Source organism: Symphalangus syndactylus, chromosome 5, assembly GCF_028878055.3.
Source record: "Symphalangus syndactylus isolate Jambi chromosome 5, NHGRI_mSymSyn1-v2.1_pri, whole genome shotgun sequence".
Taxonomy (NCBI): Eukaryota; Metazoa; Chordata; class Mammalia; order Primates; family Hylobatidae; genus Symphalangus; species Symphalangus syndactylus.
The window spans coordinates 106,136,240-106,151,291 of NC_072427.2; positions in this window are offsets into that span (position 1 = coordinate 106,136,240).

Below are 15,052 nucleotides of genomic sequence, written 5' to 3' on the forward strand. Positions count from 1 at the left end.
AAATCCGCCCTCATGATGGAATTACCTCCCATGGGGTCCCTCTGATGACACGTGGGGATTATGGGAGCTAAATTTCAAGAAAAGATTTGGGTGGGGACACCGCCAAACCACATCAGTATATTTAATATATGTGAACTTGTGGTAGGCAGAATAATGCCTGACATCCAGAAAGTTCACACCTTAATCACAGAACCTGTAACTACATTACTATACATGGCAAAATGAGGACCCCAGAGGTGACTAACACTGTAGATCCTAATATGAGGAGATCATTCTGAATTATCTACGGGGCCCAGGGTAATTACATGAGGCTTTCAAAATGGAAGAAGAAAAATAGGAACATCAGAGAGATGCAAAAGAAGAGACAGAAAATATTTAACAATGTAAAAAAGGCTTGACTTACCACTCCTGGATTTGAAGATCAAGAAAGCAATAAGTCAAGGAAGGTAGGTGGTCCCTGGCAGCCAGCAAGGAAACAGGGACCTACAACCCCAAGAAACCAAATGCTCTCACCAACCTGAATGTTGTTACAAAGGACTGAAGTACTTACTAGAGCCTCAAGAAAGAAACATAGCATGCCTATACCTTGATCTTTGTCAAGTAAGACCCGTTTCAGACTTCTGGCCTATGGAACTGTGAGGCAAATTTATGTTACCTTTGTGGTAATAGAAAACAAATACAGAATTGAGTAAGCTGTATTACAACAATGGTTGATTACACAGTTTTTCATTTTGAATAAAATGTCACTTGATTCATTTTCCAAAAAGAATCATTTAAAACTTTTGAGTCAAGTAATAACAATGATGCATGCAGATAGAATTACTGATATATCTATGTATGAGTTACCTACAAATATTTAGTGTCTGGTTTATTTAGTTTCCTTTTAATGCACTTTAATTTTTAGGGACGTTTCAAGTTCACAGCAAAATTGAGCAGAAGATACAAAAGGTTTCCCACACATTTCCACGTCCTCACGTGCATAACTCCCCCATTGTCAATATCTCCCACCAGGGTGGTATATATAGTAAAATGGATGAATCTACATTGACACATCATAATCACCCAAAGTCCAACAAAGATATCTTGGTATTATGCATCCCATGGGTTTGGGCAAATATATAAAGCCATGTATGCACCATTATAATATTTTCAGAGTAGTTTAGCTGCCCTAAAACCTCCCTGTGCCCTGCCTATTTACCCCTCCCTCTTCCCTAACTTTTGCCACCATCTTTGAAACAAAATGTTCTTATAGACGTCGAATCTTTCCACACTTTGATCTTGAACTCCCTAGCCACTAGATGCTTGATAAATACATTATGTTGTTTAAAAATTTTCCAGTCTAAGACATTTTGCTAAGCAGCCAGAAGGGACCAAGATAATTAGCAAGTGAATATCTCTTTTAGTATTTCTGTAATGTCCAAGTTATACAAGTGCATTGAGGGAATCTCAAAATACCTAGATAAGAAAAGGAGAAAAAATGACATAACTTTCATGAAAAATATGCATCCATTTTTAAACATGCAGTGTGTAGATTCCTGGATACTTTAAAATTGGTATATATAAGCATTTAATTATACGTATAAGTAGAGAGACACTTTTTACAATAATGGAAAACTATTAGATGCTCCACATATGGCAGGGAAACTGTGTCTTGCCTCCACTAAACATGTAACTAATGTTTTCTGTCTAAATTAAACCTTAATAATATTAAGATTTAATTAATATATCATTTTACTACTTCTTTGCATGCCTCATGTTTCATATTGAAAAGGCTATCATCAAGGAGTCTAACATGGATCTTTCTTTTCAGCATAGGTAAGGAGAAAACAAGCAAGTAGTTACAATAATTATATAGGACTCAGCCGGGCACAGTGGCTCACGCCTGTAATCCCAGCACTTTAGGAAGCCGAGGCAGGCAGAACATGAGGTCAGGAGTTCAAGATCAGCCTGGTCAACATGGTGAAACTCCGTCTCTACTAAAAATACAAAAATTAGCCAGGACTGGTGATGGGTGCCTGTAATCCCAGCTACTAGCAGGGCTGAGGCAGGAGGATCACTTGAACCTGGGAAAAGGAGGTTGCAGTGAGCAGAGATCGTGCCACTGCACTCTAGCCTGGGCAACAAAGTGAGACTCTGTCTCAAAAAAAAAAAAAAAAAGAAAGAAAGAAAGAAAATTACCTTTTTTTAAATGCACCTAGGAGCTATGTTTTCAATTGGATTAAGGAAGACGATTCCATAAATTTTAAGGATATAATGCTTCTTTAATTTTTGGCCAAGAACAGGCATCTTTTCTGTCAGATGAGCCAACTGTGGTACACTCTGAGGCAGTTTCTGACCACATCACAATCTCTTGGCCAAACATACATTATGATGGCTTTTATTCAGATTTGCCTGATAAATTAGAAATGTGTAGGTTATCACATTGTAGAGTCTAGACTTTCATGAAATAAGTGTAGTCATAATCTATGACATTATCCTTAGTTTTATTTGACCATATTGGTTAGATTAGATGAATCAAAGTTTCCTTCTAGTACTGACATTGTATGTGGACAATCAAAACTTATAATTCAAATAATTAAAATATACGAGCAACAGCTATCTATTTCATTCATCTACCTTTTTTTCAGAACATAACTACGGGGTATACATGCAAAAACTAACAAAATGTGTGTTAACACACACTTCAAAGAGTAAATTTGGCTATAACATGCAAAGATCTCTTCAATTCAATATTTAACAGTAGGGCTTGAAATAAAATTTCTAAGCAAATAGGCCAAATGTTTAAGAAAAATTAATATTATTGTTTTAATGTTTATACTGTCTGAAAGATACATAGAAAGTCAATTTAGGCAATTCTCCTGAGAAAAATGTTTATTGTATTATTGTCATAGATCTTTATAATTACAGTTGCTTGGGATTCTTACTACCATTTGGTCACGTTAACTGGTCATTACAGTGTTATGAAAACTTGAAATGGCTAAAACAATTGTGGTGACACAAAAGGAAATCGATATACACAGAACTGCATTTTGCTCAGTAGAAAAAGCCTTTTAATACTTCATTTTGCGCAGTGCACAAATCTAGCAAGGAAGAAAAAAAGAAACTTGAATTATTTAAGCTAATTTTTCTAACAGAAAAAAAATAAGCACACACACACACACACACAGACACAAATAACTCCACTGCAGGACCTCCATCTGTCTGGATGGTAAGCAGTCACTACCTGGCTTCTGTATAAGATCATTGCTCCCACAGTAAATGTCACAATTTCCATTTCAAAACCCCCTTTCAGCTGTCTCATTCTGTAGCCTCAAAATAATCATCTGCTATTATGGTCAAAATAAATCCGCTGGCTATGTGATAATGATTAAAGAAAATATGCCGGGAAACATGGTGGATTGGTTGTTTTCTACTGCATTGTTTCTGTATGACACAAAAAGATAATTCCAGGGTATGCTAAAATAGAGAATTAGCAATATTTACATTATATTCACATCTAAGACATGTTGACATCAATTATGCTGCTGCAACAGCAACTCAATCTCTACAGCTGCTACTGCACTATTATTTTAAGTACAAGATTGCCACATCTTCAGATTTAATTCGTTTTCCATATTACTAATAAGTTCTGATTCATCTTAATGATTCATTTAAGATTCATTGTTTTTTTGTTTTCTAAATATAAAGAGGATTAAAAAGTCCATTCTCTTTCCACTTCACAAGATAGTTTTTGGAGAGTCAATGAAATTGTAGGTGGTAACACTGGGAAACAATTTAGGCATATCTACTAAAGCCGGTGGAACTTGATGCTGTGTGCTATAGCTGTTGTTGTGTGTGTGTTTTTTTTTTTGGGGGGGGGGTTCTTGTTCCAGGATTCCTGCAGGATCCCACGTTTCATTTTATTGTTGGCTTCAGTTTGACAATATCTCAGTCTGTCTTTGTTGTTGGTGACCTTGAGAATTTTGAGGAATATGGTTAGGTATATTATGGCATGCTGCTTTACTGGAATTTTTTGGATGTTTTTCTTTGATTTGACTAAAGTTATAGGTTTGGAAGAGAAGTTCATGAAGTGCCATGATTATTACATTGTACTGAGGGAACATACCACCAACATAATTTATGATTACTGACGTAGAGTTGATCACATGACTGAAGTGGTGATTGTCAAGTTTCTCCACCATAACATTAGTCTTTTTTTTTTGCCCCTTTGCTTTCCATATTGAACTTTTTGGGTTGAAGTCACAATGCACAGTGGACTCTTAAGAAGGGAGAAGTTGGCTGAGCACGGTGGCTCACGCCTGTAATCCCAGCACTTTGGGAGGCTGAGGCAGGCAGACCATCCTGGCTAACACGGTGAAACCCCGTCTCTACTAAAAATACAAAAAAAAATTAGCCAGGCGTAGTCCCAGCTACTCGGGAGGCTGAGGCAGGAGAATGGTGTGAACCAGGGAGGCGGAGCTTGCAGTGAGCCGAGATTGTGCCACTGCACTCCAGCCTGAGAGACAGAGCCAGACTCTGTCGCAAAAAAAAAAAAAAAAAAAAAAAAACAAGAAGGGAGAAGTTATACTCCCTTCCTTGATGCAGAGTATCTACATAGATTATTAGGTATTCCACTGTGAAGGAGATTTATCTCTTTGATCTCTTCTTCCCTACTAACTTACAAAATAATTTATTTATATCAGTATAAATGCATGTTTATTTTACACCTCAGGTTATCATCCAAAAGCACTTTTTAAATATTGTTGCTCAAATTGTTTCAGCTTTGCCTGTTGGCTCCTTGTGCATCCCCCTAACCTCAGTTTTGTGAAATGGGTTTATTTTTGTTTCTTATTTTTAGCTCTTTCTTACTTTAAGGCATTACAGGGTGATTCAGCTTATAAATTTCCTGCTTTCATCCTAGTTTCAGCCATCTCCCCAGGAAACACTCTTCCTTTTTGTGGATTATGATAACAACTATGATCTGGGCAGTAGGTATGTTTCATACTACTGGGGTGTCATTTATTTTAGCCACTCTCAGCGGACAGAAAATGAAACATATGTGCATATACTAATCTAGGTATGCACCTATTAATATATCAATAAATGTTTCTAATATGTAATCAATTGTATCTATATTAAGCTAAACATGAGTTCTTACTAATGTCTCCAACTCTAACCCATGATGCAGGGATCATCCTAGCCTCCTCCTATTGTTTTGCTGTAAAAGCCTACTCCGAATTTGAACCATCATCTGCTATTCACTAGCTTAATCATTCAATTCCTATATACATGTATAGCAGCTTTGGAATTGTTAACTGCACCCCTGAGCAGTGTGTGTGTGGGGGTATATTTGCAGTTAATTTTGTCTTTAGTCTTACAGACTGCACTTATTTTCAAAGTTACTTAGGTCGGTACCTTTCCTCCATCACCAATTTCTTCTGTGAGATTAATTTAGACATTTGTAATATAGCTGGATTTTCCCCAGTCTGCCTTCCTTCTTCAGATCTCTCCATAGCCTAAATATTTTTAAATTTGCATACCTTAAGATTCACTGTGTTGTAAAATTCTATAGATTTTGACAAATGCATAATCTCTGCATTCACCTTTACAGTATCTTACACAATAGTTTCAGCATTCTATAAAATTACCCAATTAAAAAAAACTTTTAGGTTCAGGGGTATGTGAGTACTCAACGTTTTAAGTACTCAACCCTTAACATACAACACCCCTCCAATCCTTGGCAATCAGTGATCCTTTTAGTGTCTCTATAGTTTTGCCCCTTCCAGAATGTCATATAATTGGAATTGCACATTATGTGACCTTTTCAGACTGACATCATTTATTATCAATATGCATTGATGGTTTCATCGTGTCTTTTCATAATATGATAGTGTATTTCTTTTTGTTGCTGAAAATGTTTCTTTTTATATAGTCTGTTTATCCGTTCACCTGTGAGGATATCTTGGTGGGTTCCAGTTTTGGGCAATTGCAATTAAAGTTATTGTAAATACTTACATAAAATTATTTGTGTGATCATAAGTTTTCAAGTCAATTGGGTAAATACCCATGAGCACCATCTATGAAATATCTGATAAGGCTATTTTTAATTTTGTAAGAAACTTCCACACTGGCTTAAAAAGTGGCTGTACTAGTCTTCATTCCAACCAACAATGGACGTTGTTTCTTTTTTTTCTTTTTTCTTTTTTTTTTTTTTTTTGAGACGGAGTCTCGCTCTGTCGCCCGGGCTGGAGAGCAGTGGTGCGATCTCGGCTCACTGCAAGCTCTGCCTTCGGAGTTCACGCCATTCTCCTGCCTCAGCCTTCTGAGTAGCTGGAACCACAGGCGCCCGCCACCACACCTGGCTATTTTTTCTGTCTTTTTTTAGTAGAGATGGGGTTTCACCGTGTTAGCCAGGATGGTCTCGATCTCCTGAACTTGTGGTCCGCCCGCCTCGGCCTCCCAAAGTGCAGGGATTACAGATGTGAGCCACCATGCCCGGCCCAATGGACATTGTTTCTATTGCTCCACATCCTCACCAGCATTTGGTATTGTGATTTTTTTTTATTGTTGTCGTTTTATTTTATCCTTTATATCATGTGTAGAGCTATCTCACTGTTCTAATTTGCAATTTCTTATTGACAAATAATGTTGAGCATCTTGTCTTGGGTTTATTTGACATCTGTGTATCTTAGTTGGTGAGGTGTCTTTTTATATCTTTTGCCCATTTTAATTTTTTTCATATTGCTGAATATTGAGTTTTTGTAGGTTTTAGATGCAAGCCCTTTATCAGATATGTGCTCTGCAAATAGTTTCTTTAAGGTTGTGGCATGTCTGTTATTTCTCTTAACATTGTCACAGAGAAGAAATTTGAAATTTTAATAATGTCCAGTTTGTCCTTTTTTTCTATCATCAATTGTACTTTTGGGTCTACAACCACATCACCAAATTCAAGATCCCATAGGTTTCCTCCCCTATTATATGTTAGAAGATACTTAATTTTGGATTATACTTGCTCCCAGACAACAGTTGAGCATAACAGTGTTACTAAATCTTGGTCACTCCTACTCAACAGTGAATTATGCTAATGGACTGTCCTTTCTCTAGACTCCAATTTCAGAGCTGCACTACCACTGGAATCTTTTTCTATGAATCTCCATTTTTACCTCCCTCCTTTCACATGTTGTCCTTGTTAAGACTTTCGCTCCTGTCTAAAGGGTCCCCCTAACTCCCTGCTACCTCTCTCCTTTCTCCTTCCTCGATGTTTCCCCCTCTTGCCATTCCAATCCATCATGGTGCCAGCTAAGGACCCAAACCACTTCAACATGCGAATAGAAAAAAACAGCTTAGTTGCTATTCTATGGTTTGTATTTGAGTTACTCTGATAAAAGTTTATCATGGAAGAAGATATGTACTACCATAATAGTTCTATTTTCTTAGATTTTCCTCAAGATTCTAAGGGACCATAAGCTATACTTTTTTTTTTTTTTTTTTTTTTTTTTTTTCAGACAGAGTCTTACTCTGTCACCCAGCCTGGAGTGCTGGATTGCAGTGGCAGGATCTGGGCTCACTGCAACTTCCGCCTCCCAGGCTCAGATGATTCTCCTGCCTCAGCCTCCCGAGTAGCTGAGACCACAGGTGCGTGCAACCACACCCAGCTATTTTTTTTTTTTTTTTTAATTTTTAGTAGAGAGAGGGTTTTGCCATGTTGACCAGGCTGGTCTTGAACTCCTGGCCTCAAGTCATCCATCTGCCTCAGCTTCCCAAGTGCTGGGATTACAGGCATAAGCTACCTTGCCCTGCCTCATAAACTATACTTTTTAAACAAACTAAGAAGAAGAAAAAAGACAAATTTACAAATTTTTTCGCTAGAATTTTCAGAATGCATTATCTGGATGTGTAATGTTTACATCATATTTAAATGACTGGAATTATGCCACAATTGTCATTTTTCTTCCTTAGTCATTGTGAAATCCCAGAGAAAAATGTTATGCCTTTAGGTTTCCTTATCCCCTGGTATGTATTAGGGAATAAATATCATTTGTTTGAATAAATAAAGTATATAGATTATCCCGGGATAATGCTGTATAAATATAAGAATATTAAGTTAGATGGACAGATACTTTTTGCCTTGAGGGCATTTTCCCCCAGGTTTCCCTTCTTTGATTTTAAGATAAATGCTATATAGGAAAAGACTATGATGTAACAATGCTGATCAATTAAAGATAATATATATCCTGTATTAACAGAATAAAGGACAAAAATATCTGATAACCTCAGTAGATAAAGGAAAAGAGTTTGACTAAAGCAAGCACCCTTTGGAATAAGGGTTTACTCTCCAGAATATAAAGAACTCATTACTCAACAATTAAAAGATGAAAGAATAGAATCAAAAAACAGTTAAAAAAATTTGAATAAATATTACCAGAAAGAAGATATACACATGGACAAGTATTTACTTAAAAAGATGTCAATTTCATTCATTTTCAGGAAAATGCAAACCAAAACCATTAGATTACTGCTTTATACCCAAGAAAGTAGCTAAAATATATTTTAGGAAAAGACAATAATAAGTGTTGAAAATGTGGAGATACTGGAACTTCAGACGTCATTTGGTGGAATTTTACAATGTTACACTCACTTTGAAAAATAGTTTGGAAGTTTCTCTAAAAGGTAAACCATATGACTCAGCAATTCTGCTCCTTGGAATATACCTAAGAGAAATAAAAATATGTCCGCACATAAACTTGTACATGATACTCATAACAGCCAAAAAATTGAAACAATCCAAATGTCCATCAGCTGATGAATAGATAAACAAAATGTGGTATATGTATCAAATGGGATATTATTCCGCAGTGAAAAATGTTACCCGCTAGAACATAGATTAACCTTGAAAACATTAACCTAAGTGAAGTAAATTTTTACAAAAGGCCACATATTGTAGGATTCTATTCATTTGGAATGGCCATAACAGATAAATTCATAGGGACTGGAAGTAGATTGGTGCTTGTCAGGGACTGGAGGGAGGAGAGGATGGGAGGAGGAAACTGCTAATGAATTCTTTCTGGAGTGGTGAAAATAATCTAAAATTAGACTGTGATGATGGCTACACAACTTTAAGTATACTATAACACCCTTGAATTGCATACTTTAAAATGGTAAATTTTACAATATGTAAAAGGATTTAAATAGACACTTCTTCCAAGAAGATTATACAAGTGGCCAATAAGCACATGAAAAGATACTCACAACTATTAATATTTAGTATGTCCCAGGTGGGAAACTGGATAAGGGGCCCCCTCACCAGTTCCCTTTCCTAGAAATGCTTCTCCAAATTCAATCCCATTTTTAACCTCGTCTTGTAAGGGCTTAGAAAAAGAACAACAATAACCACAAATCATACTAATTTATAGTACTTTCTTATAACTTATTGCAAATTGATTTCTGCTAATAGAAGTTCATTCACAGTTGTTTGTATTAGCAAAATCTTAACAGCTGTACTTGAGACAGATGTGTGGGAAAGAGGACGTTATAATCTAAAGTACCCTATTTAGCTAAATTTAGAATACCATTTACTTTAGATATCATTGAATGTCTACATTTAAGAGAGTCTATTTTGAAATGTTTTTCTAGGAAGAAGATTTCAAATTTTTACAATATAAGATGGTCTCAAGCTATAAAATAATTTAAAATTTTTAGGCAAAGTTAGCTGGTACATAAAGATGTCATTTTAAAAAAAATCAGGTAATTGGCTCTTTAAAAATTAGTTTACACAATTAAAATAATACTGTCTTTGCAATTTTAAAAAGAATTTGAAGGCGATGACCTATGGTTAACATTACATATGTCTGTAGGTTGTCAAACTATTCAGATGAAGAGTAAAAATTTCAATCCATTTTCTAGCCATTCTATCTACTGTGACAGCCCAACATCTCTAGACAAGCTTATTTAAACAAAGCCTCATGTTCCCAATGCACATTATTTACACTCCTGAAAGAGTTCCAGGAAAATGCTGTGATTCTAACAGGGCCCTCCTTAGAAGTTGCAGGGTGGGGCCAAATAACGCTATCCTCTTGAACACTGGACTTCACCCCTCCCACCCTGCACACTCATGGGCCCATGTAGATGTTATCCCTGGATTTGGGCAGGTCCTGAGCTGCTTCATCTTCAGATATTGCTCCCAGTGACTTCCCACTTGCTCTGAGTAACTGTACATGAACTTCAGAGTGAGGAGGACCAGCCATAGATTAAGCCAAAGTATGGTCTTAAATTCTTGCTTCTCAAGTGCCCAGCATTTTCACCTGCACATTCCTCCCATTTGCACTTGGAAGAAGCTGAAAACACTCTGAGAGTCTTTTCTGTCTGACCCCTTGGGGGGTCTTTCTTTTCTGATATGTAGCACCAGAGGAACACCCAGGGAGAAAATATAAATAAGAGCTCTCCTCATTGGCTTCCCTCCCTAAAATCTGTCCGCCAAGGACGAGTTCATTTCTGACCTCTTGCCTATGGAGTGTGATGGGCTAGTCTCCTTCACACCCAAGAGCTGCTGAAGGCAACACCCTCCACGTGGGTCACCTGCACTCTCTAGCCAGGCAGCTGACCACGCGGGCTCTACCTGAGCTCTCTGCCCTGATGCTGCCACTCCTGTCACCCCTGCTGCTGGCCAGCATGTAGCTGTGCTGTCCCCTCAGACCTATACATGCTCCCTCTGTGGGAACTAGCATGAGCCCCAACAATGTGTTGGCCCCTCAGACTGGCTGAGGAGGGAAGCTGGTCCAGCAGTTCTCAGCAGCATCTGCAGTTCATAGAAACTCTTTTTCAGGCTTCTCACACTCACACCATCCTCAGCACTCCCCTTCTAGGTGGTGATAGAGGACACATTTCTGTTATTAATTTTTTATTCTTCTTATAGTATGGAGATATCCAAAACCCTCTTTCCCTTGGAGCCTCCATGTCACCATAATTTCTGGTGGGGTGGGTGCACTAAAATCCTCATATAATGGCATCTCAGCATTTCCGCAGGATAAAGACATCTGGTACCTTCCAAAATACCCCATCTCACTCTTCTACCTCTATTTCTTTATGGAAGATAGATGTTGCTAATACTGTATTCCTAGTTGGGCTTTACTAACTGTGTTTTCTCACATCCTTCCTCTGGACTCTAGAAATCGTGTGTGCTCGTGTCTGTGTGTGTGGGCATGTGTGTGCAAATCCTACCAAGTATACATGTTAAACATTCTGTGTAACTCAAGGACTGTAGTATTTATCCTTTCTTCTCTCCCAACCTTTCTTCTTCCTTTTCTTTCTCTTTTCTCTTTTCTCCTCTTGACTTGTCCCCTTTCTTTCTCTCTCTCTGACTCTGTCTCCCTCTCTCCCTCTACATATAGTGTGTATATATATATATATATATATACTCTCCACATATAGTATTATATATATATATACCCTCCACACATATGTTGTGTGTGTATATATATACACACACCATATGTAATATGATATATATGTAAACATCCAGAGTACTATATTTCTTTTCCATTAACAATACAAAAATATATTGAGATAAATTGAACAATACAAAAATATATTGAGATAAATTGATACTGATGAAGAATAAAAACATACGTTTAGAACGAAACCTCTCAGAATAAACAATGGAAATAATGTAGACATTTACTATATATGAAGACAGAGACACTTTCACTCACCTACAACCACGGAATACATTTTAACAACAATGAAGGCAGAGCCACGTTTTATAGAAAAGGGGGGAAGAATATTTATTTTAAGGAAGGCAGTTTTAATGAATATATGGTTGATTGGGAACCCGTATAAATATATGGGTCTAAAACCAGTGGGTTTAGTACTTTGCATTTCCTTTTTATTCTCAGCCAAGGTCGGGGATTTCAGTTTTCAGATCAGAACACTCAGGTGTAATAATAAATATATAAATTGTAATTTTTTAAACTTCAGAAAATAGTAAAACAATATACTTTCCTTTTTCTTTTTTCTTTCTTTTTTTAAATTTTTTTGAGATGGAGTCTCGTTCTGTTGCCCAGGCTGGAGAGCAGTGGCGCCATCTCGGCTCACTGCAAGGTCTGCCTCGTGGGTTCACACCATTCTCCTGCCTCAGCCCCCTCGAGTAGCTGGGACTGCAGGCGCCCACCACCACGCCCGGCTAATTTTTTTTTTTTTTTTTTTTTTTTGTATTTTTAGTAGAGACGGGGTTTCACTCTGTTCGCCAGGATGGTCTCGATCTCCTGACCTCGTGATCTGCCCGCCTTGGCCTCCCAAAGTGTTGTGATTACAGGCGTGAGCCACTGTGCCCAGCCAAAACAATATACTTTTCTCAAAAAGACAGAAGACAGAAAGCTGTCAAAGTTAAAATCATGAACTTCTGGCAGTGTTGCTCGGATATCAGGTTTCACTCTTCTTGTGAACAGATTTTTCCACCAGATAACTTTGCCAATTTGGTAGCAAATTGAAGCTTTGCTCCTTTAGGGAAGCAAAATCTATAATAACAAATAGTGTGATAAATAAGTGAAGGTAAGTAATTATAATAGATTTATTACACATAAAAATTGAAAAGAGGGAAATAAAAATATTGATTAAACATGATTTGTAAAAAGGAAAGTCTATCACTCTAATGACTTTCTTGAGTATTTTATAATGCAATTATTCTATGTATTACATGTTCATGTTTTGAAAGTTCTGTTAGCCATGTAAAATTAGTAGGATTTTCCAGAAAAAAAGAAAAAAAACACTGAATTTTTGTATAAATAGAAACAAGCACTTATGTTAGCTATACATAGAGTCATGTCATTTTTTTCAGTTTATTTATCTTTATCTTTTATATGTTATTAGACTTCATTATTGAAAAATGACATGCCCACTATTCACAGCAGCTGCAATCCATTAGCCTAATGGATTGGAATTATATGTTGCCTTAGAAATTGTCTATTGTGTGGCAAAATCAAATGTAAACCCTACAGAGAAAAGTCTTGACATTATTAAATGTAAGAAATGCAGTGCCTTCAGGAAGTTGTAAAAAAAAATTTTTAAAAAAAAGGATTTAGGACGTATGACACCAGAAAGTAATATGATGTTTAGGTCAAAATATAAACTACTTGTGTTTTCTCATTATCGTTTAGTAGAAAAATTGCAAACTATCACTCACCACTCAACTGTGCTAAAAGCAAAATTAGTACTAAATAGATTGATTATCTTCTTTTTCTTTCAAATAGTATACATTTGCTGTATGCATATTCATTTTCTTCTTTCCAAAGCAGTACCTTGTGCAATTGCTTTCACTGATCCATTCAAAAACAACTACACCACTACTAGCAAAACATTGAGGGTCCACTCTGTACTCAGCACTGAAAAGATACATTTCTCATAGATATGACCAAACCCCACAAATAACTTTCAAAGATATAATGATGTTCACATTCGCATAACTAACTAGGGAATACGCTCACCTCTTGTTTACATTCTCTTATTCTCTCAGCTGCCTTCCTTTCACTTTCATTACATCATTTTATCATCACTGGTTTTTGGAGCTCCCTGATCAGGGTCAAGTCCACACAGCAGATCCAGGAGTGTAGGCTTTCACATTCTGGAACTCAGTTATGACATAAAGAGGAAAGTGAGCTGGGGAAGATTCAGCTTTCCTTCAGAGGACACCCAATATTGACACAGGGAGCGTCTGTTAAGTGAGGGGTGCCACATGTTGACAAGCAAAGTCAGTACAGCAAGGGCACTTTCAGAGGAGGGCTTTTGAGGCCATGCTTCCAAGAGGAAAGAAACAGCCATCATTTCCTATGCTGCAGAGGAGATTGCTGAGGCACCGCCGCTCACCTTCAAACCTAGAGAGATGCCATAGCTCCGGATGCTCATTTGTAGCTGAGCTAATAGTGATATTAACAATCAGACTCATGCTTACCCTTTTAACATTCAACTTGCCTTTATGCATTTTAGTTATTCTCTTATGAATAGCTTCCTTCTCTATAAATAAATCCAAATCATTGTTATAGACTAAATGTTTGTTTCTCTCTTCAAAATGTGTATGTTGAAGCCCTAACCCTTAATGTGTTGGTATTTGCAGGAGGCGTTTTTGGAGGTTATTAGGCATAGATAAAGCCATGAGGGTAAAGCCACTATGATGAAATTAGAGTCCTTCTGAAAAGAGGAAGAGATCGGAGCTCTCAGCTTTCTATGCCATGTGAGAATACAGTGAGAAGACAGTTGTCTACAAATCAGGAAGTGAGCCTTCACCAGAAATCAAACCTTTTGGCATCCTGATCTTGAACTTCCTGGCTTCCAGAACTGAGAAATAAATGTGTGTTGTTTAAGATACACAGTCTACAGTATTTCGTTATAGCATCCCAAGCTGACTGAGACAGTAATCTATATTTAGAAAATAAAGCAAATATTAAAAACTTCTTAGGTACTTAAAGGTTAATTTTAAGGCTTAATATTAACAATGTCAAACTTCAGAGATAGAAAATGATCAAACTTTGAAATATAAATCCTGAAAAGGGTCAGGAAAACAAGAAAGGAATTCTAATAAATTAGACATAAAGGTCACCAGAAAATTGTGGCCAACATTGGAACAAGAGTTAACATTTAAAATGGTAATAATCAAAGGCTAAAAATAAAACAGCTGCATATGAAAACGTTCCTATCTAAGTGTCTTAGAAAAAGAGCAAACTGTTGATGTGACTCTGGCTTGGTTTCAAAGTTGCTATGAACCTGTGAATTCTATGTGCCTTCCATCCCTCTCTGCTCTCCTATTTGAATGGAAGTTTTTTTTATCATGGTTACTCTATGCCTGTCATGTTATTGCAAGTTGGGAGTATGACATGACAGGTATTCTTTCTTTGTAGTTCACAGTGCTCCAGACTGTAAGACACAGAATTTGGGGGAGGGTGTCTGCATCATCGACAGAGCCATAATCAAAGAGCCTCATTCTCACTTGAATTTAGTTAGATGATGAGATCCTGGGAATCAAGCAAGTGCACACTGAACAGAGGCTTTATACATGCCTTGGAAAGGTAGAATGAATCTTTCTTTC